Source organism: Protopterus annectens, chromosome 8.part1 (genome assembly GCF_019279795.1).
Source record: "Protopterus annectens isolate FY-2018-M chromosome 8.part1, PAN1.0, whole genome shotgun sequence".
Classification (NCBI taxonomy): domain Eukaryota; kingdom Metazoa; phylum Chordata; order Ceratodontiformes; family Protopteridae; genus Protopterus; species Protopterus annectens.
In genome coordinates this window covers 530,520,814-530,544,116 of record NC_056742.1, presented here as the reverse complement: position 1 = coordinate 530,544,116, position 23,303 = coordinate 530,520,814, and positions in this window count along the sequence as shown.

Here is a 23,303-nt window from a genome sequence, read left to right as displayed (position 1 = left end):
AATGGTTATGTGTTGGCCTACAAAACATAAGGTACAGGGTTTGAATCTCACAGGGGATAATTGGCTAGGCTTAAAATGGCTCACAAGGGCAGTTAGCCTAGTACTAATCTATCAATCTATCAAAATATGTTTAATATAAGAGTTCAGTGATGCTTAGAAACAGGCTAAATACTGCAGAAAGTATATTATTTACAGCAAACAGGTTGCATAATTTGTACTATGCATAGTATACATATTGCAGAAAGTGTAATATTTACAAAAAATGGATGTACGATGCAGTGCATGTATAGCAATGACATTTTCACAATAAAATTAGGCAGTTTAGTGATTTTTATATTGAGTTTGAAGATAATTTTCTGTTTTGAAGAAGTTCTAGGAACAGTTATTGAACAACACACAAGGAAGATTGCTTATATTTTAGGAATGATAGTTATATATTTACAATACATACATATAAAATCATCAGGAACAGTATTAAGGAAGTTGTTTAAAGATATTGTGCATTTGTAGAAAATAAATGTATTAATCAGCATATTTAAAACAGTTGCATTTGTTTACCTTGAATAGTGTTACATTCATTTTTTCATTCTTAAATGTTTTATGACTTCTTGGTCTCTAATGAAGTGATGGCAGCTATTTGTTATTTTAAATTTGCATTTTTGAGTTACTCTTTCCTTCTCACTATCCATGTTTTTAACTGTTGCTGCACTTTTAACTTTATTGCTGTTATTAGTTATTTCTATTACTCTCTAACTTTTTTTGAAAATTAATAAGACATTGCACTCTGACTGCATTTCGTCTAGCCATCAAGGATATTTACGACCTTTTGTCCACCACTCTATCTCACTTAATATTGTTAAATCATGCTGAGCTTAAAGGATCACATCTGACTCTCAGTTGATTCATTTTAATAATTTAAATGGTGTATATTTGGGATTATTATTAGTGTTAGTTATGTTATGTGCAGAGTTGAGTTTATTTTACAATGTTGTGCAATTGGTTGATTCTTACTTTGAGACAACTTCTCCATTTCAGAATTATCTGGTTCCCACTGGTTCCCATACAAGTAGAATCTTAGACTCGCTGGAACTGTTCTATCTCTCTGCTCGGACGCCCGGACGCCTCATCGCAAGGAACCCCCCCCCCTCTATATTACACTGCGTGGCTCTCCGGTTCATGGCATCGACGGTGCGAATGCACGGACCCTGAACTTCCCATCTTGTAAAGGACACTACGGTTAAGGAAATACCCAAAATTTCAGTGTATCTAACCAGAATAACGTTTAGGAGGCAGGAAAATAAACAGGACCTCAAATCTACTGGCAACCATACACTAGCCTGCCAAATCTCCAGGTCCTTGCATCTAAGAAAGTCCTATCCTGCACCCAACCCTCAGACTTGCATCTGGCTGCCTCTAAGGCCCTGCAAACTCTGGGCAGGTATTATTGACATCAGGGAGTTTTCATATTCCCTGCCAGACTCCGCCATTTTTAATCTTAGACTCGCTGGAACTGTTCTATCTCTCTGCTCGGACGCCCGGATGCCTCATCGCAAGGTACATTCAGCAGAACTATTTGGTCTTATTTTACCCTCTTTACCATCCTTTGAAGTTTGTATTTGAGTCGCCTCGCTAAAAGGGCGGCTGACTATCCTACGCTCTAACGAAAACTGTGTTTTACTCTGAAATGTACTGTTTATGGTAGCGTTGGTGTTGTTATAGGTGCTACAAGTTCAAACTACTGTTAGAGTTCAGATAATTGTGTTTTACCCTGCACTGTAATGTTTATGGTAGTGTTGGCGTTGTTATAGGCGCTATAAGTTTACAACTGCTTCTAACATCTGAAATCTGTGTTCTACTCTGTGCTGTATTGTAGCGTGTTTTAACCTGCACTGGATTGTTTCTGTTTCTGGTAGTGTTGGCGCTGTTATAGGCGCTTTAGTTTAAACTAGCTCGTACATATAAAAGCAGTGTTTACTCTGGGCCGTATTGTGTTTAAACATTGTGTTATTGTTTATTGTGTGAGAAACTAGTGTTTATCACTTTCGGAACTAGCTGCAAACTTCTCCAATTTTCATTAATTATAACTAACTGCAATAGAACCTACTCTACTTGCTACTGGCTTCTTGTATAGACTACTGAACGTGGTCTAGCTGGCTAAAACTACTGCTTAAAATTTTCTATGTGTAGCGTGAATGACTATGCAGTCCTAAGATAACGACGCCTATGGGTTACACATGCAGCCGCTGATACTGGCGTTCCTTGACTAATCCAAAGAAACTGGCTGTACTTGCTTCACTGTTTTAACAAATCAAAGTAGCTAACACCATTGTACTGTGCCTAAGCATCATCTGTTTTTCTAGCGTAAAGTGAAGTTTATTGTAGAAGGTACTGCAAACTGATTTCTATACCTCTCCCCTACTGCCTACCTCTATCTAACTCTAGAGATAACAACCTGCTGCTTAACACAGGCTAGCGACTGCATGTAACGTGTCTTTAAAACTGTATCTCTCCTTTCTCTCATTCCAGGAACCCCCCCCCTCTATATTACACTGCGTGGCTCTCCGGTTCATGGCATCGACGGTGCGAATGCACAGACCCTGAACTTTCCATCTTGTAAAGGACTCTACGGTTAAGGAAATACCCAAAATTTCAGTGTATCTAACCAGAATAACGTTTAGGAGGCAGGAAAATAAACAGGACCTCAAATCTACTGGCAACCATACACTAGCCTGCCAAATCTCCAGGTCCTTGCATCTAAGAAAGTCCTATCCTGCACCCAACCCTCAGACTTGCATCTGGCTGCCTCTAAGGCCCTGCAAACTCTGGGCAGGTATTATTGACGTCAGGGAGTTTTCATATTCCCCGCCAGACTCCGCCATTTTTAATCTTAGACTCGCTGGAACTGTTCTATCTCTCTGCTCGGACGCCCGGACGCCTCATCGCAAGGTACATTCAGCAGAACTATTTGGTCTTATTTTACCCTCTTTACCATCCTTTGAAGTTTGTATTTGAGTCGCCTCGCTAAAAGGGCGGCTGACTATCCTACGCTCTAACGAAAACTGTGTTTTACTCTGCAATGTACTGTTTATGGTAGCGTTGGTGTTGTTATAGGCGCTACAAGTTCAAACTACTGTTAGAGTTCAGATAATTGTGTTTTACCCTGCACTGTAATGTTTATGGTAGTGTTGGCGTTGTTATAGGCGCTATAAGTTTACAACTGCTTCTAACATCTGAAATCTGTGTTCTACTCTGTGCTGTATTGTAGCGTGTTTTAACCTGCACTGGATTGTTTCTGTTTCTGGTAGTGTTGGCGCTGTTATAGGCGCTTTAGTTTAAACTAGCTCTTACATATAAAAGCAGTGTTTACTCTGGGCCGTATTGTGTTTAAACATTGTGTTATTGTTTATTGTGTGAGAAACTAGTGTTTATCACTTTCGGAACTAGCTGCAAACTTCTCCAATTTTCATTAATTATAACTAACTGCAATAGAACCTACTCTACTTGCTACTGGCTTCTTGTATAGACTACTGAATGTGGTCTAGCTGGCTAAAACTACTGCTTAAAATTTTCTATGTGTAGCGTGAATGACTATGCAGTCCTAAGATAACGACGCCTATGGGTTACACATGCAGCCGCTGATACTGGCGTTCCTTGACTAATCCAAAGAAACTGGCTGTACTTGCTTGCTTCACTGTTTTAACAAATCAAAGTAGCTAACACCATTGTACTGTGCCTAAGCATCATCTGTTTTTCTAGCGTAAAGTGAAGTTTATTGTAGAAGGTACTGCAAACTGATTTCTATACCTCTCCCCTACTGCCTACCTCTATCTAACTCTAGAGATAACAACCTGCTGCTTAACACAGGCTAGCGACTGCATGTAACGTGTCTTTAAAACTGTATCTCTCCTTTCTCTCATTCCAGGAACCCCCCCCCCTCTATATTACACTGCGTGGCTCTCCGGTTCATGGCATCGACGGTGCGAATGCACAGACCCTGAACTTCCCATCTTGTAAAGGACTCTACGGTTAAGGAAATACCCCAAATTTCAGTGTATCTAACCAGAATAACGTTTAGGAGGCAGGAAAATAAACAGGACCTCAAATCTACTGGCAACCATACACTAGCCTGCCAAATCTCCAGGTCCTTGCATCTAAGAAAGTCCTATCCTGCACCCAACCCTCAGACTTGCATCTGGCTGCCTCTAAGGCCCTGCAAACTCTGGGCAGGTATTATTGACGTCAGGGAGTTTTCATATTCCCCGCCAGACTCCGCCATTTTTAATCTTAGACTCGCTGGAACTGTTCTATCTCTCTGCTCGGACGCCCGGACGCCTCATCAAGGTACATTCAGCAGAACTATTTGGTCTTATTTTACCCTCTTTACCATCCTTTGAAGTTTGTATTTGAGTCACTCGCTAAAAGCGCGGGCTGACTATCCTACGCAACTTAAAACTGTGTTTTACTCTGCAATGTACTGTTTATGGTAGCGTTGGTGTTGTTATAGGCGCTACAAGTTCAAACTACTGTTAGAGTTCAGATAATTGTGTTTTACCCTGCACTGTAATGTTTATGGTAGTGTTGGCGTTGTTATAGGCGCTATAAGTTTACAACTGCTTCTAACATCTGAAATCTGTGTTCTACTCTGTGCTGTATTGTAGCGTGTTTTAACCTGCACTGGATTGTTTCTGTTTCTGGTAGTGTTGGCGCTGTTATAGGCGCTTTAGTTTAAACTAGCTCTTACATATAAAAGCAGTGTTTACTCTGGGCGTGTGTTTAAACATTGTGTTATTGTTTATTGTGTGAGAAACTAGTGTTTATCACTTCGAACTAGCTGCAAACTTCTCCAATTTTCATTAATTATAACTAACTGCAATAGAACCTACTTGCTACTGGCTTCTTGTATAGACTACTGAACATGGTCTAGCTGGCTAAAACTACTGCTTAAAATTTTCTATGTGTAGCGTGAATGACTATGCAGTCCTAAGATAACGACGCCTATGGGTTACACATGCAGCCGCTGATACTGGCGTTCCTTGACTAATCCAAAGAAACTGGCTGTACTTGCTTGCTTCACTGTTTTAACAAATCAAAGTAGCTAACACCATTGTACTGTGCCTAAGCATCATCTGTTTTTCTAGCGTAAAGTGAAGTTTATTGTAGAAGGTACTGCAAACTGATTTCTATACCTCTCCCCTACTGCCTACCTCTATCTAACTCTAGAGATAACAACCTGCTGCTTAACACAGGCTAGCGACTGCATGTAACGTGTCTTTAAAACTGTATCTCTCCTTTCTCTCATTCCAGGAACCCTCTATATTACACTGCGGCTCTCCGGTTCATGGCATCGGTGCGAATGCACAGACCCTGAACTTCCCATCTTGTAAAGGACTCACGGTTAAGGAAATACCCCAAATTTCAGTGTATCTAACCAGAATAACGTTTAGGAGGCAGGAAAATAAACAGGACCTCAAATCTACTGGCAACCATACACTAGCCTGCCAAATCTCCAGGTCCTTGCATCTAAGAAAGTCCTATCCTGCACCCAACCCTCAGACTTGCATCTGGCTGCCTCTAAGGCCCTGCAAACTCTGGGCAGGTATTATTGACGCCAGGAGTTTTCATATCCCCCGCCAGACTCCGCCATTTTTAATCTTAGACTCGCTGGAACTGTTCTATCTCTCTGCTCGGACGCCCGGACGCCTCATCGCAAGGTACATTCAGCAGAACTATTTGGTCTTATTTTACCCTCTTTACCATCCTTTGAAGTTTGTATTTGAGTCGCCTCGCTAAAAGGCTGACTATCCTACGCTCTAACGAAAACTGTGTTTTACTCTGCAATGTACTGTTTATGGTAGCGTTGGTGTTGTTATAGGCGCTACAAGTTCAAACTACTGTTAGAGTTCAGATAATTGTGTTTTACCCTGCACTGTAATGTTTATGGTAGTGTTGGCGTTGTTATAGGCGCTATAAGTTTACAACTGCTTCTAACATCTGAAATCTGTGTTCTACTCTGTGCTGTATTGTAGCGTGTTTTAACCTGCACTGGATTGTTTCTGTTTCTGGTAGTGTTGGCGCTGTTATAGGCGCTTTAGTTTAAACTAGCTCTTACATATAAAAGCAGTGTTTACTCTGGGCCGTATTGTGTTTAAACATTGTGTTATTGTTTATTGTGTGAGAAACTAGTGTTTATCACTTTCGGAACTAGCTGCAAACTTCTCCAATTTTCATTAATTATAACTAACTGCAATAGAACCTACTCTACTTGCTACTGGCTTCTTGTATAGACTACTGAACATGGTCTAGCTGGCTAAAACTACTGCTTAAAATTTTCTATGTGTAGCGTGAATGACTATGCAGTCCTAAGATAACGACGCCTATGGGTTACACATGCAGCCGCTGATACTGGCGTTCCTTGACTAATCCAAAGAAACTGGCTGTACTTGCTTGCTTCACTGTTTTAACAAATCAAAGTAGCTAACACCATTGTACTGTGCCTAAGCATCATCTGTTTTTCTAGCGTAAAGTGAAGTTTATTGTAGAAGGTACTGCAAACTGATTTCTATACCTCTCCCCTACTGCCTACCTCTATAACAACCTGCTGCTTAACACAGGCTAGCGACTGCATGTAACGTGTCTTTAAAACTGTATCTCTCCTTTCTCTCATTCCAGGAACCCCCCCCCCTCTATATTACACTGCGTGGCTCTCCGGTTCATGGCATCGACGGTGCGAATGCACAGACCCTGAATTTCCCATCTTGTAAAGGACTCTACGGTTAAGGAAATACCCAAAATTTCAGTGTATCTAACCAGAATAACGTTTAGGAGGCAGGAAAATAAACAGGACCTCAAATCTACTGGCAACCATACACTAGCCTGCCAAATCTCCAGGTCCTTGCATCTAAGAAAGTCCTATCCTGCACCCAACCCTCAGACTTGCATCTGGCTGCCTCTAAGGCCCTGCAAACTCTGGGCAGGTATCCCGCTCGCCTCGCTGCACTCGGGCTCGCTTTGCGCCCCACCCTGCCCCCTTATCCCACCCGCCCCCACTATCCCTAAATTTATAGTGATATCTAGCCCTTCCCACCCTCTCTTCCTCCCAATACGGCTGTCCTCCAATTTACAGCTCCTCCTCCCTCACTCTTAGACAACTCCCAGAAAAATTTAGAAACCCCTCCTATCATCCCATCCCACAAGCTACCTCTCTTTCACCGTCATGGTCAAAACTATGTATTCTTTCATCTTCTCACTAACTTTACTTCTTCTTATCCCATACCTTTTAACAAGGTATGAACAACATTCACTCTTAGAAATCTCCTTTCCCAAGGCTCACACTACCCCATACACTCACTTTTCCCCAAACACCATAGCATCCACTCTCCACCCTGCAAAAACACAAGGTCTCTTTAAAACTCATCTAACCCTTCACTACCCTAGCCCAACCAAAAATAAATCCCACCTCAAATTACTGTTCAAACTCCAGAGATTCCTAGAGCACCTAAAACTCTGTATAACCCAGCATGGTGACATTCACCCGAATCCAGGCCCTAACACCAATCGAGTTGTTGTCACCCCAACATTACCCCAAAGACCCATGAACTCCCTCCTCATCTTTCACCTCAACCTGAGAAGTATTAACAACAAAATACATAGCCTACATGCTATGATAGCTACACACTCCCCAGACATCATGTGCTTATCAGAAACATGGCTCAAACCTGCCACAAAGGATGAAGAAATTCTTCCACCTGGCTATAATATCTTAAGGAGGGATCGAACAACCAAAAGAGGTGGAGGAATAGCTGTCATGTTTAAGAACACGTTCAACATCATTATGAACTCATTGCATCCTCCCCAGGTCTGTAACTTAGAACTTATTTCACTAAAGATTTGTATTAACACCCAAAAATGTATCAATCTTGTAGTAATCTATATTCCGCCAGGGAAGAACCATGAAAACCTAGAGCAAACTTTAAGTTGGTTAGCAACTAACTGCCCTCAAGAAACCATAGTTCTAGGGGACTTCAATATTGACTGGTCCCACTGCTCCGCCAAGTCAAATCCCTATCTTATCAACCTACATGGCTTCTCCCAAAATATTACATCTCCCACTAGAATTGGTAATACTCAGCAAAAAGAGAGCACGATTGACTGGATTCTCACTAATAAAGATCCAATCAACTATACCACTGGTACCCTCCCTAACGACCTTAGCGACCACCTTGTCACTTACATTTTAAAGCACAAACTTTCTTGCACCAACCCACCCTTATACAAACTTGTTAGAAATAAGAAAAACTTCAACCCAGAACTATTCCTTGCAGAACTAAATTCCTGCAATTGGTCTATCCTAAATACTCTTCCCCTTGCCGAGAGCGTGTCATACTTTAATGACACATTCTTAAACATTCTCCACTCTCTTGCCCCTAATAGACTAATTAGAGCCAAAGACCGCATTGCTCCCTGGTTAACAAAAGAAACCAAAGCAAAAATTAAACTCCGTGACCAGGCTTGGCACAAATGGAGAGCTACCAAAACTCCCCTAGACCGTATAATATTTCAGCAGCTTAGAAACTCCACGAAAACTGACACAAATCAAGATAAAAAACAGTACTTCTGTCACCTCCAGGACAAACATCAGACTAACCCAAAAAAGTTCTGGGCTGGTTTTAATAACCTCCTCCATCCTGGTAAAACAACTACCCCAACCCCTGTGAACCTTACTGGTCAAGAACCAGAAGTAGTAGCCAATACTTTCAACACTTTTTTTACTGAGACCATCCAATCCTTAGCCAATCAACTACCCACCTCTTCCCCCTCCTTAACTCTTCCTGAGGACACAGCTTCTCTCTCCTTTAAATTACAACCAGTTTCTACCTCCTACATCCGTACCCTATTAAAAAAACTGAAACCGACCACCCTAGCGGCCGATCACCTCCCAGCGGAATACCTACAAATATCGTCCGATGTCATTGCCTATCCTGTATCAATCCTGATTAATAGATCCATTACTGAAGCCACTGTCCCCCCCATTTGGAAAATTTCATACATCATTCCACTTCACAAGGGAGGCTCCTCCACAGAAACAGCTAACTATAGACCCATCGCAATATTGTCTCCATTAGCTAAAATCATGGAACGGTGTGTTCACAAACAACTCCTACACTACCTTACCCTCAATAATCTATTGTCTACAACCCAGCATGGCTTCCGCCCCCACCACAGTACTACCACTGCCCTCCTCTCCTTTGTAGACTCAGTCAATAGTAACCATAACAAAAACTAACATCCTCTGCCTCTTTCTTGACCTATCGAAAGCTTCGATATGGTTAACCACCAACTACTACTATATACCCTGCAAACCCTTCATCTTGACAACTTGGCCCTAAACTGGTTTAAGGATTACCTTGCTGGTAGGCAACAAGCAGTCCAATGGCAAAATAATATATCTCATCTGCTCTCAAACAATATTGGTGTTCCACAGGGCTCCATACTTGGTCCTCTTCTTTTTCTATTTTCATAAATGATCTGCACACAGTCATCCCCACAGCCACCTGTATTCAATATGCAGATGACACAACCCTGATATGCTCGATATCTCTCTTCAAAATCTCCAAGCAGCTACCCAGCAATGTTTTGCCAAAGTTGAACAATGGTTCTCTGACCGAAACTTTTACTCAACCCGACTAAAACCAAGTTACTTCTATTTTTCCCCACGTCCACCACTTCCCTACCCCAAGAACTACCACCTGATAACTCCAGGACCTTTTTTGTGGAATCCTCTAATGGCACCATCATTGAGCCCGTCCCCCATACCAAACTACTTGGTGTCACTATTGACCATAAGCTTAAATTCGACATGCACATTGCCCAAACTATTAAGACAGTTAACAAGAAACTTGGGTCAATGTACAGAATCAAGAACTTTCTTACCCCGCATGCAAAATTAACCATTGCTCACTGCCATCTGATCTCCACCCTACTATATGCCTCACCAATACTATCTTTCCTCAACAAACGTGATCTTAATAACCTCTCTACCACCTACCATCATATTGCCAGATTTGTAACAGCTACACCCTATTGTACCCACCACTGCCTCAACCTCAAAAAACTTGGCTGGTTGGAACTGCCCAATCTGCTTAAACTAAACCAACTCTTCGAAGCATTCAAAATAATCAATCATCCAGAGAAAACCCCCTCGCTGACCAAAATTCTGACCCCCTACACCAACTTAAGTAGCCTATGATCCTCAAACAGTATTCAGATATTAACCATCAAATCTAATAACATGGGCGGCGATGCTCTTTATGCTAACTCCATTGGAAAGCAATGGAATTCCCTTCCCAACAACCTCAGGCTCATGACCTCACTCAATCTATTCAAAACTAATCTCAGAGAATTTCTTAAGTCTCAATGGTTATGCCCATGTTCCAACTCTGACTAATTCCCACAGGACCATTAGTATCTAATTCCTTTCTACCTCACAATTCTTTATCCAGCATCTTACTATCTCCTCAGGTATCTATGTCATCTGGCCATCTCAACAAATGTTTACCAGACTAACAGCTTGTATACTTAGATGTTATTACTGTTTGATTTTATTTTAATGTAATTTCTTGTATATATTTGTAAACTTATACTTCTGTTAATTATGGGAGCTTTTCTCCCCGGGCCTCTACTGAAAAAGGACATGTATCCAGCTAGACTAGCCCGGTCAACAAATGTAAAATAAAATAAAATAAATAAAAAATATCAAAAACTGCCCCAAATGGTTTGATCATGCTTTTCGTAGGGTGACGAAGAAAAAGCACTAACCTGAGAGTAGCTGATGGGTTATTATGTCGTAAATGACAGAACAAAAGCTGATGGGCTATTAAAGGTCCTATCGGTCAGACATATCCCATAGAAAGACATCAGTTATGCTAAAGAAATGCAAAATATTGCAGTCACTCAGCATAACTCTTTCATATTGTGGGTAGATGTGCAGTAGAGTTCATAGTCCGTCTTCATATTTAAAAGGCAACGTCTGTAATGAAATGTTTACAACCTGAGAAGTTGCTCATTGATAATGTATTTGCTTCAAGATAGTTGAACAGAAAGATTTGTTCCAACAGACGTCTAGTGACTAATGAAAGAGATTGGTTTTGTCAGTAATGGTCAAGGTTTCATCCAGCTGAGTAGAATAAACTTTGAAGCTGATCCACTGACTCTGACCAACTTCCTAGTACTGACTCTTGCCCATCTAGGTTGGTTACTTATTGTCTTAATGCTTTATGCTCAAAATATTATAAGATTTGTATATTTCTTAATGGATGATATGTTCCTTGGGGACTTAAATGAGGGATTGGTGAAAATAATCCTTAAAAAAGCCTTAATCCAACTAAACAAATTCCAATTTTACCAGGTTAGAAAAGGTTTCAATGAAGATAGTGGTTATACAACTGGATGATCACATGACTACTAATGGATTATTCAACCCTTTTTAGTTTAATTTCAGTAAGTACCATAGCACTGACACAGTCCTTATTAGGATCTTGGATTATCTCTAAGATAATCAAAGACTTTGTTCTAACTTACTCTTTATCAACCTTCCTGTTGCATTTGATTTTGCACATCATGGAGTCATTCTCCACATTTCTCCAACTTTTCCAGATGCCATTTAAAACCAGATGAGTAAGCTCAATCCCATTTCTTCTGTTTCTTGGTGGACAGGTCCCAGAAGGTGGCTTCTGAAGCTATCTCCACTGCGAAACTAGCCCTGGCAGGTGAAGTTCTTCAGAGACTGGATTTGGTACTTACTGTCTCTGTGATCTGTGCGAGTGATAAGATATGGCGTCATGGTATGAATCATCTAATGTTTGCTAAGGATACAAAGCTCTTTGTCTCATTTAACCCTTTTTTATCCATTGTTTATACACTGGATGCATGTCTTCCTGAAATTTTTAAACCGACTGCTAAAACTGTTTACATTTAAATCTATTTAATTTAAGACTGAGGCTTTAATGATTCAGTTGCATACTGTGTAATTACCTGACATCAAGAGTAGCATCCTACTTGGCTGTGAGGAATCAACTGCAGTGAACAAAATGCGTTATCTAGGAGTGGTGTTTTACCATGAACTTTTTAAAGAACTAAGTATTAGCTGTGGTTTATTACTCTGTTTTTCCGCCTAAAGGAATTTGCAAGGCTTAAACATTTGCTTTCTGAACAAGAACTCTGTGCTGTTGTTCACGCTCTTGCCCATCTTGAATTGATTAAGGCAATGCTTTTTACCTGGAACTCTCTGTTACTGACCTATGCCAACTGCTGGTAATAAAGAACAATGCTGTCAGTTTCCTACCTGGGACTTCCGATACTTCCCCCTGCTCTTTGCCCAGGTTGTCCATCACATTTCATATTATCTTTAACGTTTTGGTCCTAACAGACAATATACTGCATCATTTGTTTCCTGCTTATTGGAAAGAACTGATAAGACATGGTTTCCTTACTAGATTTATTTCTTTGTCTACTGTAAGAATGCTTAACTTTCCAAGGGTGTGAATGAATTTGGTCAACCTCCAAGAAGTTTTGTTGGCTGTCCCACCACTTGGCCTCTTATACAGATGTTTGACAGATTATACCACAGAATCAGACATCAATTTTCAAATTAAAACATTTTTGGTTAATCAAGATATTGGAGATACAGTACATGATTTCTTATGTTATATCATTTGTAGAAAATCCTTCTGTATTGCACAATTAATCACAAGGGGCATCTCATCTAAAACCAAATTATACAACGACTCCCCCAGTAATATTCCACAATGTGCACGCTGATTGGTCAGCATGCACATTGTAAATCAGACTTACACTAATGGAAAAAGGTCCAGTAGCCCGGACTTTTTCCATTAGTATGTCTTTTTTTTTTCTTTGTTGGACAGCAACGGAGAACTCGTTTAACATAGCAAGACAGCTTTAAAAAAAGCAACGAAGAAGCGAAAATCTCCGTTGCTTTTTTAAAGCTACCACACTATGTTAAACTCTTTTAACATAGCGAGACACATTTTTAAAAGCAATGGAGATCTTCCTTTCTCTGTTGCTTCCACACACAGTTCTGATGTACTGTGTAAGCACACACATGGCAGTACATCAGAACTGCTGCAGAATACCATACAGCTGCAGAAGGGCAGCAAGGAGGCATTATACAATGCCATTATTTAAGAAAAGTTAAGTATTTTTTTTTCTTAAATAATGTCCTTGTATAATAGCAATAACCCACTTCTGGGTGTGGGTAATGCTGGATTACTCGAGCTTCACCCTTGTGACCAAACCACGCCAACCGTGGGTAAATCCAGCATTATCCACACCCAGGCATAGGTTATTGCTTAAATAATTATTGTTCCCCTGTGCTGTGCCCTATTAGACCCATTATAGAATATAATGCAACTTTTGGCATGTATCTCACTATGCACATCAAAAAAAAAAAAACTTGAAAAAACATAGAGGCTCCTAACTAAAAGGATCTCAGACCTTAAAAACGGTAGTTATCAGGAAAGGCTGGAATCATTCTCTATGTACTCTGTATCATATAGGCACTTGAGGGGAGACTTGTACCTTGCCTTCTTTCGCCTCACGGATCATATTATATTAGGCTTCCTCCTTCCTGAAAAGATTAAATAGTATACCCAGCCCTAGGACAAGATTAAATATAGAGACTGCTTCATTATCTAGCATCTCCCCTTGTTCTGCTCTGTAATAGTCTCCACTTGCAAGTAAAGCAATGTAGCTCCATGTTGGCCTTCAAACAAAGCTTAGGTAAATGCACAGGAGACCTAAAATACATTCTAGGACTTTCGGGTCTTGCCCTTCTTGAAAAGGTTGGTTGATCCTGAAGATGATTATTGGCAAAGAATGTAAGGCCCCTGACTGAATAGTCTTCAATTCCCTATAATCTGTGATTCCTGAATTTTCTTTGTTCTGTATTTACTGGGCAAAACTCCTGATTTGTTTTGTGATTTTATGTATAAAATGGTTTTCCAAATTCAGTTTTCTCTTCTGTTGTTGTCTATTCAAGAAAAGGTACATTATAAAGAAAATACACTGATTCATGAAACCTGCTTGTGTCCACATCTACTATGTCAAATACTGTTTGTGTGACTAAGTTACTGGCCTTGTGTTTCAAACAGCTACATAGCCATTTATAAATGTGTTGATACTTCAAAAGTGTTTCGCCTATGATTTTGCACCTCTGTTACATGTTTTTACTTTACTTAGTTTTGATTAAAAGTGCTTATACTTTGCATTCATTAGTCTCCTGGCTACTTCATGTTTAACAGATCCTCCATTTTGTTACAAAGACTTTTTACCTTGAGTATTCATTAGATTACACCCCATACTGCTAACAAAACTGCTTTACCTATAACTTTCCATTATTTTTTCACTCTTGCATTTACTTTTTACTTTAAAGTACAGTTAAAGTTGGTGTTCTATTCAGAGTGTAAAATTGCTAAAAGCAGTAGTGATTTCTGAGTGGCAGGGATTAATTTATTGCTGTTTCTTATTGGTCAACATTATTGGCTGGAGATCTAGCTGCTTTCTTATTGGTTCTTTTGATTTAGCATGTCATTTTAAAGATCGCAGACAGCATAACGTGTAGTGTTGGGCCAAGCTGTATGAGAAAGATGAGGGCACTTTCATTTTCAAATTCCTTCTCTTAGGAACCTTAGTTAACTTAGCTTTCCAGTTAAAAACATATAATCTGCAAGGTTAAGAAGCACTATATGATTGCGCATCTAATGCAGATCTTGTAGTCAGTCTAGACATAGATGCTTGTGATTGATTCTCTAATCATAACCATATTATTTTGTGTTCAAGGCACTGATGTCAAGAAATTCACCTAAAGAGCAAAGCTCGGAGGTAAATGCTGGCATTCATGATGGGAACATATAATAACAGATTATGATTGGAGAGATCAGACCATACCTCTTTGTAACGCATGCAGTTTTATCTACTCCATATACTATTAGTTAGAAATGGAAAAAAACATGTGATGTGTTTTACTGGGTTTGAAAGCCAGTAAAGCACTTAGAGATTGCTGATGCATAAGCTGCAAGTAAGGAAACCATCAAGAACCATTTTAAATACCGCCTTAATTTATATAAGTTACTTACAGACTGATATCTGTAAACTTTCACTGATATATGACAAAAGGTATTCAGGGACCACTGAGACCATTATACCCAACTGTAACAAATTAAACACACCTCTGAAAGCTCTGTTATGGTTGGGTCTTATACTACAGGAGTGCATAACAGGTTTAGCTTTCTTATGATTTTGGAGTATAAGCACAGTGCTCCATGCACTGCAAATTAATTACTATATACCAGATGTAACTATGAGCTGAAAGACTTCCCCTAGTAGTTGGTCAAGGAGTCCCTGTTTTGCAGTAAGAGGTTTCAGGTTCTTCATGTATAGACTTAGATTGTTTTATTTTAGATAATACACCTCTAATAAATCTACTCCAAACCTCTTAGGTACTATTCCCTCTTTAGCCTCAGTATAAGCATCTGGTACCACAGCTTTATACTTTCCAACAATCTCTGAGGCCAGATTGGTTGAAATGGGTTTACTGACAAGCACCTACTGTTTACACAATCTGATCAAACACATAGTCCTACATATACTTCTTAAACGTAACTTACTTAGACCACAATGGCCTCCTAATTGTAACCTAAGCAACAATCACCTTGAGCAACCTTACAAACACACAACACAGGTTAGCATCCACCATGAAACATACATCCAAGAGTCACATGGTCTCATGTCAAAATCCCAAAAGGCCACCTTCTACACAGACCAATATTCTGTTTATAGGTGACTCCATAGTACGACACAGTGATGTGTCGCTCACCAGGCTGTGCAAAGTGAGAGTCACCAATGTTGCCTATCAGATTCCAGGATTGCCACATCACACATGCACTCAGGTCCTTGAACCACAAGTACTCATATGGCACAGTCATAGTGCACAGGGGTATAAATGACTTGAGGTTTACCTCCTTTGACTCTCAAAATATGTGTCTGAGGCAGGTATGAAAATAACCTTATTTAGCTTCCTACTATAACCAAGAATGATACTGCAATTCAAATAAAAAAGTATTGACTTCAACAATTGGTTTACCTTCTGCTGTCATTCAAAGGTGATACAATATAGCTGCTTGGGATGAGATGGTAGACAGTCCAAACTGCTTTGCCGAGGATGGTCTGCACCTTTCCACCCCAATATATATATATTGGTTAAAGTTTTTCAGTCATGACCCAGCTTTTTTCCCATGTTTCTAAGCCAAAAAAAAAAGAAAAGCAATATACAAACTATAAATATATATATATATATATATATATATATATATATATTGATTTGTACTTAAATTGGCCTCTCTATTGCTAGCACTTTCATCAACATATACAGATGATTAACAGATGTGCAGGAATGATAGTCCCAGGGGTACGGGGATGTGCCCTTACCCTGGGGATTGTGTGATCTTAGAGTTAGTATATATAGGATCATAAGAGGTTACTAGGCTATTAATCTGGAGGCCTTCTCAAGCCAAGCCATTTCATCCCAATGTAATATCATAGATACTCTGGTCAATACCCAGGACTGTATAGGTTCATAGGTAGGTACTAGGCTATTGGCCCTAGGGCCTATATAAGCCTAGCCAAAAGGTACCTTGGCTTTTGCCACCCAAGGAAATTATTTTCCTGTACCCCTGTCAAGCAGAGACACAGAAGTGACCCCCGGGGTGAATTTCCTATCTCCCATCTAATCATCAAGATTTTTCTTGAAGAGTGCTAATGAGGAGCTTTGTTTGATATAGATAGGTAGTTTGTTCCAGAGTCTCTGGGACAGGAATCTATCCCTCCAGCATGTTCTATTTATTGTGGTGACAAAGTTTAGGTCCCTAGAGCATCTAGCTCAGAGGGATTGGGATTTCTTTAAGTGGAGCATGTCCAACAGCTCTGGATTTGACATAGCTTTGTATGTTAGGCAGAGATCGCCTCTGACTAGGTGATATGCGACAGAGTAAAGCTGGAGTTTTTTGAGACGGTCTGCATACGGCATCGGTTTGAGGCCAGTAATCCTCTTTGTGAGGTATTTCTGTGGCCTTTCCAGTTGTTGTAGATGTCTTGTGAGGTACATACCAAAAGGGGCATTGTACTCTATAATGGGTCTAATGAGTGATGAGTAGAGGGGAACAATGACCTCTTTTTTCCTGGATGAGAAACCTTTTGTAATGAGGTGTGCTACGTAGAAGGATTTCCTGACTACTGTGGCGATGTGATCATCAAAGGAGAGACTACTGTCCACCTGTGTCCCAAGGTCTCTTATCACACTTTCTGTGTTAAGTAAACTACCATGTATGTGGTAGTTCATGGGTACAGAGTTTTTACCAAAAAGGATGACAATGCACTTTTGGCATTGATCTTGAGGCCATGGCTTTGACAATAGGCATCTGTCTTAGTGAGGCCCTTTTGTAGGATGTCCATATCATTAGGAGTTTTGATTATGGCTCCTACTTTGCAGTCATCTGTGAACTTTGTTAGCCAAAGACCTTCTGTGTTAGCATGTACTTCAGAGAAGTAGATACCAAACAGGAGAGGACCTAGGACTGAACCCTGTGGTACTCCACTTGTCACTGGTCTGAAGTTGGATTTAGAGTCTGCTACTTTCACAGTGTGGATTCTGTCAGTGAGCCAGTTTGCAACCCATTTTGTGACATAGGGATTTACACCTAGTTTAGTGAGTTTATCTATAATGCCAGAGTGGGGAATGGTGTTGAAAGCCTTGGCGAGATCTAGATAGAGTGTGTGAACCACCTTACCCTCATCCACGGCTTTGGTGGCTGCTTCAAAGAAGTCTATCAGGCTTAGAGGACATGATCTGCCTTTTACAAACCCGAACTGTGTAGGGTCCAGAGTTTGGAGATTACCAATGTTATTGTTTATAACTTCCACAGCCTTGCAGACCAGGCTCGTCAGGCTAATGGGGCGGTAGTTCCTAGGGTCCATGGTGGCTCTCCCTTTGTGTAGGGGGATAACTGTTGCTGTGCACCATTCAGTGGGCACAAAGCCTGAGGTGAGGCTATGATTGAACATGGTACTTAGGTGGGGTGCCAGTTCGCTCTGTAGTTCATGCAGAACGCAGCCTGGGATGTTGTCAGGTCCCATGGATGCTGTGTTTTTGGCTTTGGAGAGTATGTTTTTTACCTGTGCAGCCATGATTACAGGAACTTTGCATTCTTCTGGTATAAAGATGGGCCCTTTAGGGGGTGAGAGAGGGGTAATGTTAGCACTGAACCTATCTGCCAGGATGTTGGCAATATCAGTTGGTTCTGTATATTTAGTGCCATTGTGCTGTAACTCAGAGCAGATCTGAGTGTTGCCATTGAGATTCTTGACATAGCCATAGAATGCTTTGTGGTTGTCTTTAGAATCAGTGGTGATTTTGTTTTCATAACTAGCTTTGAAGGATTTTATGAGGGATCTCAGCTTCTTACTGAAGCTGACCATGGAGTTCCTCCAATCATGGGATTTTACTCTTTTTTGCAACAGTTTCTTTCTTCTGTTGTAGAGTTTTTTTATGACAGGGGAACACCAGATTGGCTTTCTGTTTTTGGAGGATAGCATCTTGGTTCTGTTGGGGATTGCATGATCCATGCACTCGTGTAAGTGCTTATAAAGTGCATTTGCATGGGATTCAGCAGTCATGCCTCTATTGTTCGTCAGCATGGTTATTGTGAAGTTTGTCACTTCTGTCTTAAGAAACGTGAAGTTGGCTTTGGAGGAATTTTTTACAGTGGTTTCCCTAATGGGGGTTGGAGGTGGGATGTGGATGTCTAGGGTGATTAGCTTGTGGTTGGATCTGACCAATGAGAAATTGACCTCTGGTATGGAACGCCAGTTGCCCATGTTGGTGATGACCGGGTTTAGGATATTGCTGCCCCTGGTGGGGGTGTGAATAAGTTGATCCAAGGCATTGGAATTTATGAATTCCAGAAAACGTTGAGCACAAGAGTTGGTACATGAGTAGTTTTCCCAGTTAATGGTGGGGTAGTTGAAATCACCCATTATTATGGTGTTAGGTTGTACCCTAATATTTTCCAGTGTATCAAGAAATGAGGAGTGGAAATCCTGGGACATGGTGGGGGAATCTGTAGCAAGCTACAATTTGAATTGCTGTCTTGTCCAGAGTTAGTTGCACTTGGATAATCTCAGATGCATTATGCTGAGCAACTAGCCTGGAGGTGTGGATATCCTTAATGAATATGGACATGCCTCCACCTTTAGTGTTTCATTCCAGGTTAGGTGGTCAAAAGGTGTGGTATGAATTATAACCTGGTAATGCAGGGGTGCTCTCTGGAGCCTTGAACCAGATCTCTGTCACTGCACAGATGTCGATGTTCTCCATTTTAAGTGCCTCGAGTGAGTGCATTTTGAGGTTTAGACTTCTAGCATTAAGTAGCATTACCCTCAAATTTTGCTTGCTTGTACTTGTTACGGTGGTGAATTTGTCGTTTGAACCTTGCCTAAAAAAAGCACTATAGGGATGGCAAGAGCCTTAGCCAGTATCCAGAATCCTAAGGGCGACAGTTGTAGGCCATCTCTGGCAAAGCATCGTGGTTTGTCGATCATGTCAACACCCCCACCAGAGGGAACAACATATTGGACCTGGTCATCACCAATATGAGAGACCGGTGTTCCACACCTGATGTCAAATCCTCGCTGGTTAGATCAGACCATAGACTAATCACTCTGGATATTCACATTCCACCCCCAACCCCAATAAATGAAACCACCATGATAAACTTTTCAAAAGCAAACTTCACGCTGCTTAAGACCGAGATAGAAAGGTTCACAGCCCCCACACCAATTGACAATGCTGTCCAAGCTGCTGAAACCTATACATAGGCACTCTATGATCATCTGCAGGAATGCATGGATCGCGCTATCCTAAGTAAAACCAAGACTCACTCCTCCAAGAAAAGGAAACCAGTCTGGTGGAGCCCTGCCATAAACAGGCTCTACAATAGAAGGAGGAAACTAGTACAGATAAGAGCAAAATCCCTAGAAGGAAAGACATCCCTGATCAGTATCAGCAAGAAACTATGATCCCTCATTAAATCATCCAAGGTTAGCTTCGAAAGAAAAATTGCCAAGGACTCCAAAGATAACCACAAAGCGTTCTTTAGCTATGTCAAGAACCTAAGTGGAAGCTCTCAGATCTGCTCTGAGTTGGTGCAGAATGGCACAAAATACATTGAACCAACTGATATTGCCAACATTTTGGCAGACAGGTTCAGTGCAAACTTCACACCCCTCTCACCCCCTAAAGGGCCCATAACCATACCAGAAGAATGTAAGGCCCCAGCAATCACCGACACACAGGTTAAAACAGCCCTATCTAAAGCCAAAAATACAGCCTCAATGGGACCGGACGGTGTCCCAGGCTGTGTCTTACAAGAGCTCCAAAATGAACTAACCCTTCACCTAAACACACTGTTAAAACTCAGCCTCTCTACAGGCTACATATCCACAGAGTGGTGCACAGCAACAGTTATCCCACTCCACAAAGGTGGCGCCACAATGGACCCTGGGAACTATCGCCCTATAAGCCTGACTAGCCTGGTCTGCGAGGCTATGGAGCGCATCATCATGGAACTCATTAACAGAGACATTGGGAACCTCCAAACTTTGGACCCCACCCAGTTTGCCTTTGTTAAGGGCAGATCATGTCTCCTAAACCTGGTGGACTTCTTTGAGACAGTTACCAGGGCATTAGATGAGGGTAAGGAGGTCCACACAGCCTACCTAGATCTAGCAAAGGCTTTCGACACCATTCCCCATTCTGGTATTATAGACAAACTCACCAACCTGAGCATTAACCCCTATGTCACAAAATGGGTTGCAAATTGGCTCATGGACAGAACACACACAGTGAGAGTTGCAAACTCTAGGTCCGACTCTAAACCGGTTACAGTGGCATCCCCCAGGGCTCAGTCCTAGGACCCCTCCTGTTCAGTATATACTTCTCAGAGGTACAGGCAAGCACAGGAGGACTTTGGCTGACCAAGTTCACTGACGACTGCAAACTAGGGGCCATAATTGATTCTTCAGCTGATACAGACACCCTCCAGAAGGGTCTCACTGAGATGGATACCTGGTGTCAAAATCATGGCCTCAAGCTGAATGCCAAAAATCCATAGTCATCTCCTTTGGAAAAAACAAAGTACCCATGAACTACCACATAGGTGGTAGTCCCCTAAATACAGAAAAAGTAATAAGGGATCTGGGGACCCAAGTAGATAGCAATCTCTCCTTTGATAATCATATTGCCAAGGTGGTTAGAAAATCATTCTACGTGGCCCACCTAATCTCAAAAGGGTTCTCATTCAGAGCAAAGGAGGTTATTGCGCCTATCTACTCATCACTTATTAGATCCATTATAGAATACAATGCCCCATTTGGGATGTATCTTACAAGACACCTGCAACAGCTGGAAATACCACAAAAGTATCTCACCAAGAGGATTACTGTCCTGAAACAGATGACCTATGCAGCCAAACTAAAGAAACTCCAGCTGAACTCGGTTGCATACCGCTTACTCAGAGATGATCTCTGCTTGACATACAAGGCCATGTCCAACCCAGAAATGATGGATATGTCCCACCCAAAAAAAAAAAACAAATCCCTGAGAGCCACACGGTCTAGGGATATAAACCTTACCACAACGATAAATAGGACGCGCTGGAGGGATAGATTCCTGACCCAGAGACTCCCCATGCTTTGGAACAAGATTCCAATCTACATCAGGCAGAGCCCCTCATTAGCACTCTTCAAGAGAAACCTTGACGGGTGGATGCAAAACAGAAATTTTTCCCTGTGGATCACTGCAGTGGCTCTGCTGGACAGAGGTGCAGGGAACTAATGGCTCTGCTGGTCAGAGCCACAGGGAACTAATCTAAGGGGGTGGTGAAAACCAACACACTCTGGCTAGGCTTATAAATGCCCTTGGGCAGATAACCTAGTACTTACCTATGAACCTATTCTCACAATAGTCCACAGTAATTTCTCCAGTGTTCCAGCTGACTAGTAACTGAACCATGGAGGAATCTTGTCAGCCTAATGCAAAAAGATATGTAACTACCCAAAGCAACAGTTCTATTTACAACCTTTAAGGCTATTGACATCATGTTTGACATACAAGTATTTATATCATTTTTATACACCATGCAGCTGAGAAATATTATACTATGTTACCTCTCACTTGAAACCCCCATTTTCAAGAGTAATAAATGGGTTGTGTGGCCTTTACAGCCTGATTTATGTTTTGCCATGAATCTAAAAGACTTCAAAAGTGGTACCGATATACATAATTATGTATTCCCATTCTGCTGTGTATTCCATCACCACAGAGTGGCATTGTTGGTGACATTCACTTTCTTGGCATCCATGTTTCGAATATGTAATAAAGTGGTTTTGATTGCTGAACCACTCATAAACCTCAATGATCAGGTCATTACGAATATAGGATCTTCATGTACTATTCCACTGGTATCTCCTTCTTTTACCTTTAGAATCTCTAAGCCTGTTGATGCTAATATCTTAGAATTCAAGGATTTAGAATGTACCAATTTCATCAAATTCTATAAGGAACTCTAAAAATTTCACTTTTAGCAACATCACTGCTGACATTATCACAGCAGATAGCTTCACAAGCTCACTTAGAAAAATGCACAGATCTGGCGCCCATGCAGATCTAAAACTAATATAGAATTTAAAAACAAACCACCCATGTGGTCAACAACATAAGTAAACACGACAATAAAAGGAGGAAAAATCCTTAAAGTATGCAGCAGATCAAGAGATCCACAAACCAAGGATAACATCAGCAAACTGATTAAAAACATGGAAAATACTATTAAGTCTACTAAGGTAACCATTAATTTAGGCTAGCGTCTGAAGCTGAGGCAATTACAAATCATTCTTCAGCTACATTAGGAGACTAAGAAATAGCACCCATCATTGCTCTGAATAATTCATAATGTTACCACCTCTTCTGATCCAGCAGACATTCCCAATATACTAGCAACAAAATTCAGTGTGAATTTTACCCCAGAAATCACAATCCTAAACCCATTTATCCCCAAAGAACTCATACCCCCACCCCTATCATCCTTAAAGAACATGAACTGAAGTTACTCTCCAAGACTAAAAATACTTCTTCCATGGGACCTGATAATATACCTGGCTGTTTAATAAAGAGCATG